Source organism: Eurosta solidaginis, chromosome 4 (genome assembly GCF_040869045.1).
Source record: "Eurosta solidaginis isolate ZX-2024a chromosome 4, ASM4086904v1, whole genome shotgun sequence".
NCBI classification, from domain to species: domain Eukaryota; kingdom Metazoa; phylum Arthropoda; class Insecta; order Diptera; family Tephritidae; genus Eurosta; species Eurosta solidaginis.
Genome location: NC_090322.1, coordinates 16112031 through 16129158, shown reverse-complemented (window position 1 = coordinate 16129158; position 17128 = coordinate 16112031). Strand labels below are relative to the sequence as shown.

Below are 17128 nucleotides of genomic sequence, written 5' to 3'. Positions count from 1 at the left end.
TTCGAAATGGATCTATCTGCGCAGCTATGGCAGGTTGTCTGAAAAATTTTCTACTTACTATTCCAAAAAATAAAATACAATTTTTCAAATTTAGAAAAATTAAAAAATAACAATAATTATCATTAGAAAAAAAATTATTGTTCTGGCCTTGAGCTCGATTCGAACCTTGAATGATTTATCAATAGGCCGATAAAAACAAAAACAATTGTTAATAAACCATGAGCACTTGGGAATGTCAAACAAAGTAATTGACAATAAACAAAAATCCAGCATTATCAGTGATTTGCACCAGATGGCGCAACACTGAATAAATATAGTTGGTAAAAAGGAATAGAAGTAGCAAATTTGCCAGTCAAACAAACCACCGCTGTATAGCTAAATGGTTAGCGCAGCATGCCTAAAGCGTACTGATGATGAAGGCTTAGCACCCTTCGAAATGGATCTATCTGCGCAGCTATGGCAGGTTGTCTGAAAAATTTTCTACTTACTATTCCAAAAAATAAAATACAATTTTTCAAATTTAGAAAAATTAAAAAATAACAATAATTATCATTAGAAAAAAAATTATTGTTCTGGCCTTGAGCTCGATTCGAACCTTGAATGATTTATCAATAGGCCGATAAAAACAAAAACAATTGAAAATACAAAAAGTTTACAAAAAAGATAAATAAGAAATAATAGAAAATTCAGGTAAATGAAAATAATTAAAAAAATAAATAAATATAAAATAAATATTAAGAGAAAAATGAATACTAAAAAATAATAAAAAAAAATAAGGTTAATAAGAACAGTTAACAAAATTTGAAAAAATGTGGGATAGTAAAATAAACACAACTTTTTAGCTTCGAGTAGTTTCTAAATGTCGAAATCAACGATTAATTTAGAGGTCTGCTTCCGATTTCGGTTCCGACTCTTTTGAACCTGAGTTATAATAGAAAGCGGACAGTAGAAAGAGCCCGTGTCCATCGGTAGGAAAGTTTTTTTGTACACATATGAGATGATTATAATTTTGTGTTCTCGCTAATTGGGTAGCATTTCTTACTCCGTAGAAAAAGAACATTTAATTGATTGTATTGTTTTCTTCGACATCCATCTTGTATTTTCAGTTTCAAAAACTATATAGATTATGATTACAGATTATATTAGCAAACAGTGTACCTCTCTTCAACTTCCGATTTCGATTGAGCTAGAGCAAATTTAAAAAATCCCATTCAGATTAGGGTGGACTTGCTTCTGTAATATCCCTAATGTATAGCAACGTTTAAATATAACTAACCTAAGTATAAAAAAAACTAAAAAATAAATAAAAAAAAACATGTAATTAAAACTCAAATTGAAATCAGACAAATTGAAAATAAATAAAATGTTTATAAATAAACAAACATGAACGTCTCAATTAAATAAGTAGTGTGCATTGATTTGCTGCATGCCAATTCAATGCCATGTCATTTAAATTTATAGCGCTATTGCAAATAAAAAAAAAATGATAATAAACAACATGACTGATGAATAATTTTCGTTGTTGGTGTAATCAAAAATGTTTTATTTCAAGTGTAATTTGTTCTTAAGTTAAACAAAAGTCTGAAGAATCAGATTTTTTTTCGGTTTATTTGTAAATAATTAAATGCATTTACTAGCAAATCGTGAATTTGTATATGAAGAAATGTAGAATAATGACAAATGCATACACTGAAAAAAAAAGTTATGATGAAATCAACCGAATTACGGGCCAATTCATGCGAAATGTCTGTCAACTTTTAATCATCGCAACTGGCTGTTACATTAAGCTAACACAAATTCCCTGTTTGCAAATCTTGACGGAATGTGAAGTGGGCAAAACCGAAGTGAGTTTTTCGAGTACATTTTAACCTATAAAAGAGACACATACATTAACTGTTATCCAAAATCTTATAAGTGGAAATGAGAGAAAACATCACAAACATTTAGAGAGTGCGTCCTCCATGCATTATATCAATAGCAAACCATAGCTCAGTTTACTTAACAGTTATTAATGTCACCCTAAGAATACCAACAAAAACTGTTAAAATAACAGCTTTTTTAGCATAAGAATAACAGCGAAGGCTGTTGATATTACAAGTATTTCTGTGGCACTACGGACTTGAAAACAAGTTCGTGATCGCCGTGAGCGTAAGTTTAGGTGATGTATTTGCATTGAAAGTTGTTCGCTTTTGAAGTGGCCAATGAAATCAGCTCTTTTAACAGAAAAATCAATTAGATTGATTAAGAATCTGTAATTTCTGCAGAACATTGTTAACTTGTGACAAACAGTTTCTCTTCTGTTGAATTTACTAAACAAATTTGTTATCTTGACAAAAAAAATTCACCATAATGCGATTTGTTGAATTTGCTAGCGCCATTTATTTCGGTGTACGTACAGACTCAGTTCTGTGTTTGTGTGTATTTACATAAAAAAATGTATTAATACAAGTTTAAGATATATGATATTTTTTGTGAACAAAGCAATTTTATAATTTGGTGAGTCACACAGCAAATGGCGTTTAGATGGCATGTGAGCCCTATATTACCTACTTACATATTTACATACAGACGTAACAATTTTTTATACTCAATAGCTTACAGTATACGAAAATACGTCAAAAACTACAAAATGCTTTGCTCTATACAAATTAAAAAAAAAAATAAATTTAAGGCGCGATAACCTCCGAAGAGATCTAAGGCCGAGCTTCTCTTCCAATTTGCATCGTGCTCCTATGTTTTTCCTACAAATTGGCGGGATGGGACCTACTTGTTCAATGCCGACTCCGAACGGCATCTGCAAGGCAGATGAGTTTTCACCGAGAGCTTTTCATGGCAGAAATGCACTCGAAGTGCCTGCCAAACACTGCCGAGGGGCGACCCCGCTTAGAAAAATTTTCTTCTAATTGAAAATACTTGTTTCTAAAGTTTTTGATGTTGCTTTTCTCCGGGGCGTGAACCCAGGATCTTCGGTGTGGTAGGCGGAGCAAATTGCACACATGAATGGATGGTTTATAAATTCGCAAATTTTTGGCATCACAGTTTTCAAAATTTCATAAATCTATAAATATTTTAGCAAATTGTGCATATTTGAAAAAATGCTTTTAACAGATTTCTAAAGATTTTTTTCTCTTAAACTTTTTTACTGTGTTTTGGCTTTATTTAGGCCACTGCTGAATGAGTAATAAAACTGTAATGATGCTAAATTTAGGCATAAATCGTGCCTATAAAAGCAGCTCATTTGTATTTATGTACATATGTATGAATGCTAGTATGTATCTACGTAAATAAAAAAAAGAAAGAGTAAGCTTTAGCACAGATTACAACGGCTGCTGTTGAGTCAACCAACTATCAAGCAGACACAATCGCTTGCATGGAGGGAGGCGAATGGTAATACACGGCGTATACGTAACCTTATGAAGATGTTGTATAGACTTTGTACTCGTTGCATTTTTATTCTTTTTATGCAATTTTTTTTTATAAATTAACGAATTTAATCAACGTCATTTTAATCAGAAAATTTTCATATATCAAAATATAACAATTAAATAATTTAAATTTATATATATTAATTTTCAAAATAATAAACATCAACGACGCCGCCACCTCAATCATAATCAATGAATGATAGATTTGGTGTGTCGCCAGCTAATGCTTTTGTTGTGAGGCTGTTGAGTTCATTATTTGTGACAATGACGTGCTAAATTTTACAAAAAGGGGAAAACTGTTACGTCACTACGACAACAACTACTCGTGAGAAAAATATGACATGGTGAACTTATATTCTCTTATTATTTGCTCTTACAGCAAATGTAAATTTAGTCACAACAACAGCAACAAACCAAGTCATGCGCTTCTATATAGAAAACAGCAATTGTTGTGAAATTTGGGAAATTTCCAAAGACTAAGGAACTCGGTTTTCAGTATTAAATAAAGAAAACGGAACTTAGTAATTTCAAGTATTCGTGAAATTCAAATGTGCATACATACATAAATTGGACAGGTGGGCTTTAAAAAATATTTATATACATAAAATAGAAAAATTACGATCAGTATAAATAAATTTAAAAATAAAAATTGCAAAGTTACAAACGGCGATGCTTACTAGCACATGTTTCTGAATTTCACTTCTTCATCAGCTAGTTTCTCGGGAGCTGAGTATTGAACTCGAATCTCCAACACTCATACTTCATAAGGCAATACTTAGAGACCAATTGCAAAGCGAGTAGCGTCGCATTCATATGGCTGAGTGGTTAAAGGCATCTGCCTTTACACTAGTATGAATGTTGGAGATTCGAGTTCAATACTCAGCTCCCGAGAAACTAGCTGATGAAGAATTGAAATTCAGAAACATGTCCTAGTAACCATCGCCGTTTGTAAACTTTGCAATTTTTCTCTAATGTCCATAAATTTAAAAATGTGAGGATATCAATGTGAGAAAATTAACAAAAAATATTAATAATTACAAAATAACAGCATGAAAAAAATTTCAAAAAAAAATTAAATAATAATAAGATACAAAGAATATTAATACAGAGATATAAAAAGATGTAAGAATAAATAAATTTAAAAACAAAAATGTATAAATTCGCAAAAATTAAAAAAAGGAATATAGAAAAAAACTCTTTCATTGTAAAAAGATTCCGGACGCCCAATTTTTTTCTTATTTGTCCGGAAGATTTATTTTCAGATATAAGAAAAAATAACTAGCTTTAAAAACAAGAACTAAGTAAATAAATATATAAAACAATTGATAAATAAATAAAAAGTAAATAAATAAATATAAAAAAAAAATAAATATATATAAAAAAATAAATAAATAAATCTAAAAAAATACATAAATAAATATAAAAAAGTAAATAAATATGAAAAAAATAAATATTAAAAAATGACTAAATACTGAAAAAATTATAAGAAAAATAAATGTGTAAATATTATAAAAAAAAGAAATGAAGAAATATTAAAAAATTATAATCATAAATAAATATAAAAAAAGAAATAAATATTTCAAAATACATGAACAGTTAATAAAACACTAAAAATATGAAAAAAAAAAAATTAAAAAGAATTATGAAAACCCCTAAAATAAACACAAACATTTTTTTAAATTTTTAAATATTAATAAATATGAACAAAAATGAATAAGAAAAAATATTTAAAAAATACAAGTCAGAACATTGAGAAAATAAATAGACAAATATAAAATAATGAAAAACATAAATAAATGTTAAAAATATTGAAATCTAACAAAAAACAAATTAAATATACGAGTTAACAGAGAAAACTTATGATAACGGGAGGAAGTAAAAAATAAGTAAAACAAGACCGGTACAAAAAAATTAATACAAAATTAAACAAGTACAGTACATAAAAATAAAACACTCCAATTTTAAAATTAAGAATAAACAAAAATAATAATAATAGTAAAGAGAAATCAAGGAAAAAATTTTAAATACAAAAAAAAAATTTTAATTATGAAAAAAAATTGTTTTTGTTTTTATCGGCCTATTGATAAATGATTCAAGGTTCGATTCGATAAAAACAAAAACAATTGTTAATAAACCATGAGCACTTGGGAATGTCAAACAAAGTAACTAACAATAAACAAATCCAGCATTATCAGTCATTTGCAACACTGAATTAATATAGTTGGTAAGAAGGAAGTAGCAATTTGCCAGTCAAACAAACCACCGCTGTATAGCTAAATGGTTAGCGCAGCGTGTCTAAAGCGTACTGATGATGAAGGCTTAGCACCCTTCGAAATGGAGCTATCTGCGCAGCTATGGCAGGTTGTCTGAAAAATTTTCTACTTACTATTCCAACAACAAAATACAATTTTTCAAATTTAGAAAAATTAAAAAATAACAATAATTATCATTAGAAAAAAATTATTGTTTTGGCCTTGAGCTCGAATCGAACCTTGACTCAATTATGAAAAACAATAAAATTAAACAAAACAAACAAGGTCGAAAAAAAAACCAAACAGACAACCAATAAGGAAAAAATTAAAATTTTATTAAACTTTAACAAAGGTGTTTGCATAAAAGAAGTAAATGAATTAAAAAAAAAATTGTTAACAAATTTAATAAACATAGTAATATCTACAGGCTCATTCCATTTCAAGACACCCGGTCCGCGCAGGACATGATTTTTGGTTTCGATGAAATTTTAATATGTTGTTCTTTGGTCAAAATAATGGAACACGTGTTTCATTATTTTGACCCATAGATGTTAAGTAATGATTAGATAATTCTAATGATTGCTAATTAACCTTCATTTGCGAAATTCTCTAATATTTATTAGTTTAACTAATTAGAATTAGTTCAACTAATTCCCATTAGATAATTGATTTTTATTCCAATGGTAAATCTAATTGCAATTAGTGGCCATTAGCAAAAAAAATTGATTTACCTTTACAATTAGAAATCTAATTGACTTCTGCTAATGCAATTAGATAATCAATTAGCTCGAATTAGAATCAATTATTTTGATAAAAGTAAATTTCTTTCAAAGAATTATTGACGTGAACGAATAATGATGTAAATAAATATAAATAATTTATTCTAAATCGAGCTAATTGAATATCTAATTGCATTAGCAGAAGTCAATTAGATTTCTAATTGTAAAGGCAACCCAATTCTTTTTGCTAATGGCAACTAATTGCAATTAGATTTACCATTAGAATAAAAATTTCAATTATCTAGTGGGAATTAGTTGAACTATTTCTAATTGTTTAATGAATTAGAGAATATAAACCAATTGCATCAATTGCTAATTCTAATTGGAATTTAACATGTATGGTTTGACCAAAGAACAACAGATTGCGCTCTTTTATACTCTTCGATTTCCTCGTTCCATACTTCTAGGCGATTCTAGAATTTACTTAGTTACCAGCTATAAAATTATAACTACAGATGCACATGTATAGCTTCTCATATGCGCGTTTATATGTGAGTGATATTTGCACAAATTATTTTCTACTTTTGAGCGCATCTCAGATAAGATATATGCATGTGTTTGTGCGTCTCTTCTCCGCTGCGTGTAGGTACATATGTGTAGACATAATGATTGATTCGTTTATGTAGATACAAGCGACTGCCTGCTTTATTGTTGTTGTGGCTTCATTTACTTAGCATCAGACTAGTGATGTGAGTATCACTTAGTGTCACTAATATTTGTCACAATATAATGAGAAAACAAAATTAATAAAATTTCAAATACAAAATTAAAAGTAAAAAGAATTACTAAAAAAATATTACAAATAAAAAATTTTCTAATTGTTGTTTAAAAATGTAAAAAAAAATGTAAAATTCAAATTAGATGTGCCATTTTTCTTGTATAAAACTCCATGCTGAAATGCCTATCTACTACTCAAAACCTCCGAGCAGTGCACGTTTTTTGAGAGCCAGACGATTGAATAATCACATTCGCCCAAGAATTCAATTCAAGAAGTGATTCTCATTTTGTTTACTTAATTTAGCCTCGCTTTCTTTGTTTTCACTTTGTGCTCACTTTTTGCAAATAAAAATTCTGAAATACCTTTCTGTGCGCTAAAATCTAATTTTATTACGCTGAATTGTTTTTTTTTTTTTTGTATGTTTTCTTGATAAGCAAGCATCGCCACATTTTTTATTAGTTTTTTTATTATTATTAATTTTTTCTATGATCCGTTGATTCTTCATTGTGGTTACTAATTTGGTTACTTTATTTTTTGTTATACTTTTATTATAAAATTTTTTTCCGATTTTTATTATTTGTTTAGAATTTCTGTTATTTTGTTTATTTTTATTTTCATTTCTCTACCTTAATTTGTTATGCGCACATTTGGTGGCGTCGTTCGTTTATTCTTTCATTCGTGTGCTGTAGAACAAATTGAAAATTTCTTCGTGTGTGTGTGTGCCATAAGTTTACAAGTAGGTTTGTTATTTTATACATATATGTGTACGTTTTTGTTACAGTTGCCAGCTCACGATACACAACTTGTTGTTGTTAAAGCTGTTTACCTTTAATATAAGCGCACTCTTCTGCTGTTTTATTTTTTCAGCTTTGTTACTTTTTTTCACAGATCATTTTTAGCATTATTTGAGCGTAAGCTTTCGCATGTGTGTATATTGTTGACATAGTTGTTGTTGTTTCAGCCTAAATAAAAATCGGGATTGTGTATGTGTGTGAGCGTGATAGCGAGAGAGAGAACGAGAAGGGGAAACTAATTTCGATGTTTATTTATATATTTTTTCTATCGCTCTCGGATGCCTTCGGTTCATTATAAACATGATTTACTGTTGTTTTTTTGGGTATCTGAGAGTATACAAGCATACGTGGAAACTAACAAAAGTTCGCTGTTTTGTATTTATTCTTAATCTCGTATTCCTTTATAAGGAGTGAGTCATTAGAAATTAGTGCTTGAAAAAATTAAAATATCTAAGCAACCACTTCTTCGAATTTCAAAAAATGTGTTTCCTCCAAAAGAAAGTTTAATTCAAATTATAGCTACTTTTACAAAAACTGGGCTTAAAGTATAAACTTTTTGATCTAGTCTAGAATGCCTACCATCAGAGCTTTCACTTAATTCCAAAATCTGTGATATACATACGTGGAGTTCTGTTTCGTTGACTTTCTTTTTTCTTGTTTTTCGCTAGAGCCCAATATTTTTCTATTGGCCGCAGTTAGCTTCTCTAGGCACAAATGTTGTATCATTTTTATCGTACCAGTTAACAGCATAGAGGCACGAGGCAATATCAGGCCAAAAAAAATGTAGCACACTATGCTGTTGTAAAAATTTACAAAGCTTCTCACTCTTTGATATATGTAAGTAAATTTCATTGTTTATTTTACTTGAAGTTACGAAAGTTTTGCTCTTCTTGCCGCAACTGCATATTACATGAAAAACCAGAAATTTGGGGAAATTCGTCTTTTTTTGTGTCCTCAAGCTTTTAGGCACATTTCTTCTAGCATCGGCGAAGGGTGTTGTGATAACTCAGCAAGAACGTAAGTTTATGCAGCAAAATCATATTTCAAATCGAATTTTATGTACAACTGTTTTCTTGTTTTCCAGCGAACCATTAATTGTCGCTTTGAACTTTGTATGTCTACAGACCGGCTTCGGTTTTGGCTTTGGGTTCAAATGACTCCAAACTCCCTATATTACGTCCTGAGTTATACGTATTTCTCTTCAATATGGCAACTACATTTTCCGCCTTTTTACGGTCATCACATCCTTGTTTCCGGATCTTGCCTTCTACTGATTTATACACTACTAGAAGGCCCCGGCAGACGTTGTCCTGCCCTAAATTTGGCCTATCTGCATACATTTTAATGAGCTTTTTCCGTCTGACTCTGCTCTCCCCCCTCTTCACTTTTTCCTAATCCTTTTATTCACTCCTCCCTCCGTCTTTTTCGCTTCATCTATCTCCATCTTCGTCTCATTCTATCTCTTTCTCAATCTCCTTCTCTCTTTTCTCTTCTCTCAATTCCTTCTCATTCTTCTGCATCCCTTATTGCCTGTCCCAGAGGGTGGTATGTATTTTATTCCAGCCCCAGTCCCAGTCCCACTCCGAGTCTCAGTTCCAGTCCTACTCCGAGCCTCAGTCCCAGTCCTAGTCCTAATCCCAGTCCCAGTCCCTCTCTGGATAATATATTACTCTGTACTAAAGCACTCATCGACAGCTTTCATTTGATATCCATATTGTATAAACACTGTCTAGGCATTCACTGGCCCACGTTTTGGCCTATATCTCGACACCCTAGTCACCCAGGGGTATGAAAATTACCCTATACTAAAGCACTCATCAACAGCTTTGATTTGTTATCCATATTCTATAAACACATTCTAGGGGTACTCGGGTCCACGTTTCGGCCTATATCTCGAGACCCTATACGTCGATCGCAACCAAACCTATGTAGTAACCACCGCGTGAGGTTTACGCAACTTGTATACAAGTTTGAACAAAATCGACCGACACATCTCTTCAAACACCGGCGACCAACTAACACACGTTTTAGCCTTTCTATTTATATATATAGATTTTTATTTTTCACACCTTAATGTAATATTAAAATGAAATTCAGATTTTCGTTGCTTTTGAAATTCGGCTTAAAAATTGCACATGGAACAACTAAAGACTCTCCTGAATTAAAAAAAATGTCATAGTACCTCTAAATCGCGGGCCCCTCAGAGTTTTTTTCTATTTTTTTTTTTAATATTAGCTTCAGTATACCCCATATAATTCTCATATCCTCGGAAATTTAGTTGTTATCGACAGTGTTCATTTTTCACTTTTCACCAGGTCTTGTTTTATTTAAAACAAAAAAAAAAAAGCGTTTCCAAATTGTGCTTTTCATATCTCCCCTCGTTTCGTTTTCTTTGACTACTGTGATTAGCACTTTTGCAATTTTTCAACGTCTGCGCTTTTAACAAAAATTTTCTGCATTCGGCGTTCGTTCGCTGCAAAGAGAATTCGCAATCTTTTCTTCTGCTGAGATACGCACAATTTATTCAACAGCCGGCATATGCTCATCCACTCATTCACATTTACACAAAACTCTTTTTCTTTTACTTTGTGCTTTTATTTTAAAATTACCTTTCATTCTCTACTCTGCACTTTCGCGTAATTATCATACTGTGTCTTTAACTAATACAGAGCCTTTTGTTGTTCTTGTTTTTTCTAATTAATTCATATACAACACACACAAATACGAGTGTTGTGTATTGGTGCCTTACTTTAACGTACATATTTTTAAACAAAATTTAATAAGTTATTTTTCTGTTTTCTGCCTTTCACTCTCGTTCGCACACAATGAACACGGAGAAGCGCACATTCCCCTGCCTTAGCAATCGTTTGTATTCATAATCTAACTTAAACATCATAATTTAGTTAGTATTTGTTAGGTGGAAGTGTTGCCATATTGTTGAAATTCAATTACAATTCAATACATTTCGAATTTTGAAGATTTTGCAGTTTTGTTAAAAAATTGTCCAAGTACTCTTGCGAAAAATAGCAAAAATAATTATTAAAAAAATGACCCCCAGCGGATTAAGGGGTCAGAATATACCCGCGGTAGGTACGCCTGTCGCAAGAGGCGACTAAAATACCAGATTCAAGGGGCTGTGTAGCGCAACCCTTTCAGGTTGCCAGCACAATATATAGCTCCTCCAACCCAATTGTCATCCTCGCCTATCCGTGGCGAATCCTGTTTCACCAGTAGACGAGGCTCTGGCGACCCCAAGCTCTTCATGGAACTTGGTGGTGGGGAGAGAGGGATGGCCTGAAGGTGTAATGTGGCCATATAAATCGTTCCCCAATGGTGCTGTGTTACCGGAGAGTACCGGATCTGTATCCGGCAAAGGACCATCACATCGATAACACTCCCCAAAGCCTTGTATCGTTACAACAACAACATTAAAAAAAATGTTATCAATTATTTTTTTTTCTTTAATTTACATATGTATTTTGGAAAAGTATGCAATTTTTGTATGGAATAAAATTTGAATACTTATTCGGAAAATTTTTCAAAAATTAATGCGAAATTCAAATTATATACTGTAACGAATTCACTTGTAATCCTCTTATTTGCCCTTTTTCTGCTGAGTTCGAATCACTAAACTGTTGAATAAATAACTCCAATATGTAATAATGCAAAATGGCCTTTATTAAAGTACTTCACAATAACACTCAAACTGTGCAACGAATAGCTTGCTGAATAACCAAACTGATTGATAGCTCAAATGAAACTCTACTATTCAAAATAATACTGCTCTTGCTCGCTAGATAGCGTCTTAATCGAAATCTCAAATCAAACTGAATTCCAGCGCCTCTACAATTGCCGCCTTTTATACTCTTGGATTTCAACGTTCGCATATTCTAGGCGCTTCCAGAATCTACTAGTCCAGCAGCTCTCAAACTTCTCAGCTGTAACTATAATTGCATGATTTTATAGTTTTTCTCATTGCATACTTTCAGGAGTATCTCAGATATATGCATGTGTTTGTGCATTGACTCTCCGCTGCTCGTATACGTACATGGTACATATGTGTAGACGCAATTATTGTTTCGTTTGTGTAGATACATAATGATTGAATTATTGATGTGAATTCACGTCACTGCTTAGCGTCGGCTTAGAGATAGCAGCACCCCTTAGTTTTGCTAATATTCGTAACAATATATATAACTGGTCCTTGGTCAGTTGTTGTTATTGTTGTATTAACGACAAAGATAGTTAGTTGCTGGAAAGATCGCAATTCAATTTACGTAGCCTCGAATATTCATCCTGTTCAACCCTCCAAAGAAGTTACACGTTGGTCCCAAAAGGATAAGAATCATTTAAAAGTTCAGCAGCCACGTCTTGTCCACGAGTACAATCACTTCATGAGGGGCGTTGATCGAGCAGATGAAAAACTTAGCCTATACCGTGTTTCCATTCGAGGAAAAAAGTGTTATTTCCCAATTTTTACGCTTTGCATTGATCTTGCTGAACATAATGCCTGGCAATTTCACGGCGATTTGGGAGGCAAAATGGACCACTTAGCTTTTAGACGACGTATCGCTTCTTTACTTATATCTACGTATGGAAATCCTTTGGGAACTCTTCCATCGCACTCATCAGCCAACATCAAATTCGACCGAAAGGATCATTTACTAACAGAGATCACACGAAAATCGGACGGAAAATGTAAACAGTTACGTTGCAAGCACTTTAAAAAGAAGACCACTACATGCTGCATTTTTTTTTTAATGTTGAGTACCAACAAAAAAATAATATATTTTTTTGAATTTATGTTATTACATAAAAGCTTTGAATAAAAACGATTTATCCTATATAACTAAAAATTACTACTTTTTCCTTGTGTATGTGCCGAGCGCACTACATGTAGTACACCCTACAAAATCGTTTTAAAAATATTTTTTTTTAATTTATCTTAATTTTTATAATATTTTATGTTAAAATAACGGTATTAAAAAACAAGTAAAGGTGTCTAAGTTCGGGTATAACCGAACATTATATACTCAGCGTGAGTTTCAATTGTACATTTCATTTCAGATAAATTACTTTTCTACATAACCCGTGGCACCGCCCATTTAAAAAAATTTCTTCCCATTTCCTCTTACAATAAAACTTGATAAGTGAAATATCATTGATTCAAAACTTTTTTTTTTTAAGTTATAGCTTATTATTCTAGTCTACGACTCTTCTAAACTTGTTTTATATCTAAGTTGCCGTGGTCTTTAACCGATCCCGTCCAAAATTTTCTGCTATAAGGAAAATATGTGTACACAATTCATTACGATATGTTAATTTTTCTTCGAGATATGGCTCCCGAAACATAGAAAATTACTTAGTCATAAAAGGGGCGGTGCCACACCCATTTTCAAAAATTTTAGTGTTTTCCAATTTAATGTTATAATTCAATTTAGAAAGTAAAATTCTATTGATACAAAGCTCTTTTTCGCTAAGATATAGCTTATTATTTTCGTCTACGACCCTTTCAAAATTTTTTTATATAAAAGTGGGCGTGGTCTTTAACCGGTCTCGTCCATTTTTTCTAGAAATATTTCCTGCTATAGGGAAAATTTGTGTACCAAATTTTATTACGATCCGTTAATTTTTCTTCGAATTATAGCTCCCGAAACATAGAAAATTGCTTGGTCATAAAAGGGTCGGTGCCACGCCCATTTAAAAATTTTTTTTTTTCAAATTTTTATCAAGAGTCAATATTAGTCCACACGTCAAATTTCAACATTCTAGGTATATTATTTACTAAATAATCAGGTTTTTTGTGTTTTCCAAAATTTTATGTATGTGTATATAAAGTGGGTGTGGTTATCATCCGATTTCGCTCATTTTCAATACCACTGTATTCTGGGTCCAGATAACCTCGTGTACCAAATTTTGTGAAGATATCTCAATATTTACTCAAGTTATCGTGTTAACGAACGGACGGACGGACATGGCTCAATCAAATTTTTTGTCGATACTGATGATTTTGATTTGTGGATATCTATATCCATCTCGGCGGCCACCGTGGTGTGATGGTAGCGTGCTCCGCCTACCACACCGTATGCCCTGGGTCCGCACCCCGGGCAAAGCAACATCAAAATTTTAGAAATAAGGTGTTTCAATTAGAAGAAAATTTTTCTAAGCGGGGTCGCCCTTCGGCAGTGTTTGGCAAGCGCTCCGGGTGTATTTCTGCCATGAAAAGCTCTCAGTGAAAACTCATCTGCATTGCAGATGCCGTTCGGAGTCGGCATAAAACATGTAGGTCCCGTCCGGCCAATTTGTAGGGAAAATCAAGAGGAGCGCGACGCAAATTGGAAGAGAAGCTCGGCCTTAGATCTCTTCGGAGGTTATCGCGCCTTACATTTATTTCATTTTTATATCTATCTCGATTCCTTTATACCTGTACAATCAACCGTTATCCAATCAAAGTTAATATACTCTGTGTGCAGAGCACTGAGTATAAAAGTGTGGAAATTGATTCACCAAGAGGTCCGTCGGGATATCTGGGTTAAGGTAGCATTTAGATGAATCTTTCATGAGATGGGTCCAGCGTAACCCCTGCCTGAATATAGTTATATTTTGTTTACATTTATGTTTCTAGCTTTGTTGTACACATTACGGATTTTATGTCAAAAAGTAAAAAAAGGAAAAACGAAAAAAATTAGCCACCACCAACCGGCAACACTGTCCTAATAAATTTGTTGTTCTTAATATTATTCATTGCTATATTTTTGTTGGTGTTTTATTCGGTGCCGTACTCGTTATACGCGCTCGCATACGAACGTCAACAGCGACAACATCAACAAAACAAAATCTGTTTTCTGCTGAGTAGCAGAAGCAACAAAAAGTCAACAAAAGCCCCATCAAACCCATCACCACCCCCCGCCTCTTGAAAAAAAACGTATCGGTACAAATGTTATGTATGGCATCGCATGACATCGTTATGGTTTGTTGAGTCGTTGGAAGAAGGCAGCGTTCGCTAGCGTTTCGAAGCAAAGCAGACGCCGAACGACCAGCCCAGCTAGCCGACCAAGCAACCAGTCAAACCCAGCCACACACAATCAGTATGCAAGCAAAGGCCGCGCGTCAATTATCGTGATAGAATTTTGAAGAAACAATTTTCCTAAGCGATAAAATGCTTGAAATCTTATTTGAAGAAATTTTCTTTTTGAAAAAAAAAAATGGTAAAAAATAATTAAAACTGTTGTAAAATAATGCTGGCAAGAAAAAATTTATAAAATTTTAAACTTGTGCATTAGCGCAAAAAACGCCTAAGACGTAAGTGCTAATGTTGCACTACAAATTTTTTGGAATTAAAAAGTGAAAAAAGCAGAAATGTTTTTTAACTACGTTAAAAAGTGCTAATAGATACAAAAAAAAAAACAATATTAAAAGTGTTTCAATTTTTTTACGCTGTGGCCTTTTTAATGTTTTTTTTTTTTAACTGCTACATACACACACACATCAATACTCGTGTCTGTGTACTTTACAATAGTGTGTATGTATGTTTCGTAGTCGGTCGTACGGTTAGTTAAAAGAGGAGGCGCTTGGTAATTGTTGTGCTGACGTTGTTGTTGTTAAAGTGAGTGGGTCGCCGACAAAACGCCTGCAGGCTGTAGCCTTCAGCTTTTCTTTCGTTGCATTTGTTGTTGGTTTTTCCGTGTTTTTTTTGCTTAAATGCTTTCTTCACTTGTACTTTGTGACTTGTACGAAAGCTTTTGCGGCGATATCATCTTCGTCGTCAACGACGATTTCCTGATGTCTGAGGCATTTTTTAATAAACTTTTTTTTATAATATTGTAAATTATTATTTTTATTAGTTATATAAATTTCGTATAAATATATACATATGTATATTACAATATAGTTTTTTGCCAATGTACGCAAATTTAAGTTCGTTGATATGACACTTCCGATAATATAAGGCATGGGTATGTACGTACACTTGTATGTATGCACATAAGACCGTTTAAAAAATAAAAAAAATAAATAAAAATATCCAAAAGTTAAGATTGAGTGTTAAAAACTGGCCACAGAGCAAGGCAACATTTTCAACAAAAAATATTAAAATAATTTTATTTTCTTTAATAATTTGGGAAAAATTTAAACAACGCGACATCAGGAAGGACAAGGCGAAAGCTGTTTCGATTATACCTTGTAAATCTCTTCAAAGCCTTTCAACTATCGTAGGAGTGCGGGTTCGACTCCCACTCCCGGGAGAAAAGGCTTTGAAGAGATTTACAAGGTATAATCGAAACAGTTGTCGCCTTGTCCGTCCTGATGTCACGTTGTTTAAATGTTTCCCAAATTATTAAATAAATTATAAAATTAAAAATTGCTTGAAATAAATGTTCATACATTTAAAGCAATACGGGCAATCCCCGATTAATTCATATAATTTTATTTTCATTTGTTCTTTAACGAAATTTTTTTTGTTGATATAAAAAAAATTGGTTTTTAAGTTTGAGTAGTTTTTTCGACATGAAATTTTGTACAAAAAAAGCTCAAACCACAAAATATGGAAGAAAAATAAAAAAAGTTTTTTTTGAATTCGTTTTTGTTTACAACGGAAGCATTTTTTTGATAAAAATAAAAAAAAAATGTTTATTAGGGGCAATTTAAGATGAAAAAGGTTTCAAGGATTACACTTTAACTCGAAAGCTTTCAATTTTGTTCACATAAAAAAAAAACGTTCCAAGCTTTTTTAAATTTTTATTTAAAAAATTTGTTTGCAAAATTGAAATTTTCTTATTTTTTTGATTTTTAATCATGGTTCGGCGACATTTTTAGAGGTGGAAGTTGCTCGGTTAGTCACTCTTACTGACGTAGGTTACAGTCAACATGCTGTTACTATTAACGGCTGGCTGGGTTAGTTTGGCACTTTAGAGGGTTTCTATAAGTCCAGAACTTTAAAAGGCACATTTAACATTAGGCGTTTCCTAAATATCTTCGATCAAGCGCTTGATTTTTCAAAAAATCATCATAAGATCTTGGACTTTTATTATTTATTTTGATCCCTTAATTTTTTCCATTAGTTTATGTGAGATAAAATGTTCTCAAATCCCAAAAGTTTAAGTAGAAAATTTATGTTTTTTGCTATAAAATGTAAAAAGCCTTGAACCCGTTGAAAAAAAAA

The 17128-nt window shown here is 32.2% G+C and overlaps 1 protein-coding gene across 8 annotated transcripts in view; it reads left to right on the top strand.

Moving 5' to 3' along the window:
* Window positions 1–17128, top strand: part of CHES-1-like (Checkpoint suppressor 1-like) — a 139075-nt gene that overhangs the window by 79848 nt on the left and 42099 nt on the right. For 2 of the 8 annotated variants that reach the window (XM_067780360.1, XM_067780357.1), the window contains exon 1: window positions 15017–15518. The exons of 2 other annotated variants lie outside the window; for them this stretch is intronic. The gene's annotated coding sequence lies outside the window, so the exon portion shown is untranslated. Of the gene's footprint in view, window positions 1–15016; window positions 15575–17128 lie in introns of those variants that run through there. 4 more of the 8 variants (XM_067780359.1, XM_067780358.1, XM_067780361.1 and 1 more) reach the window with 3 other exon arrangements.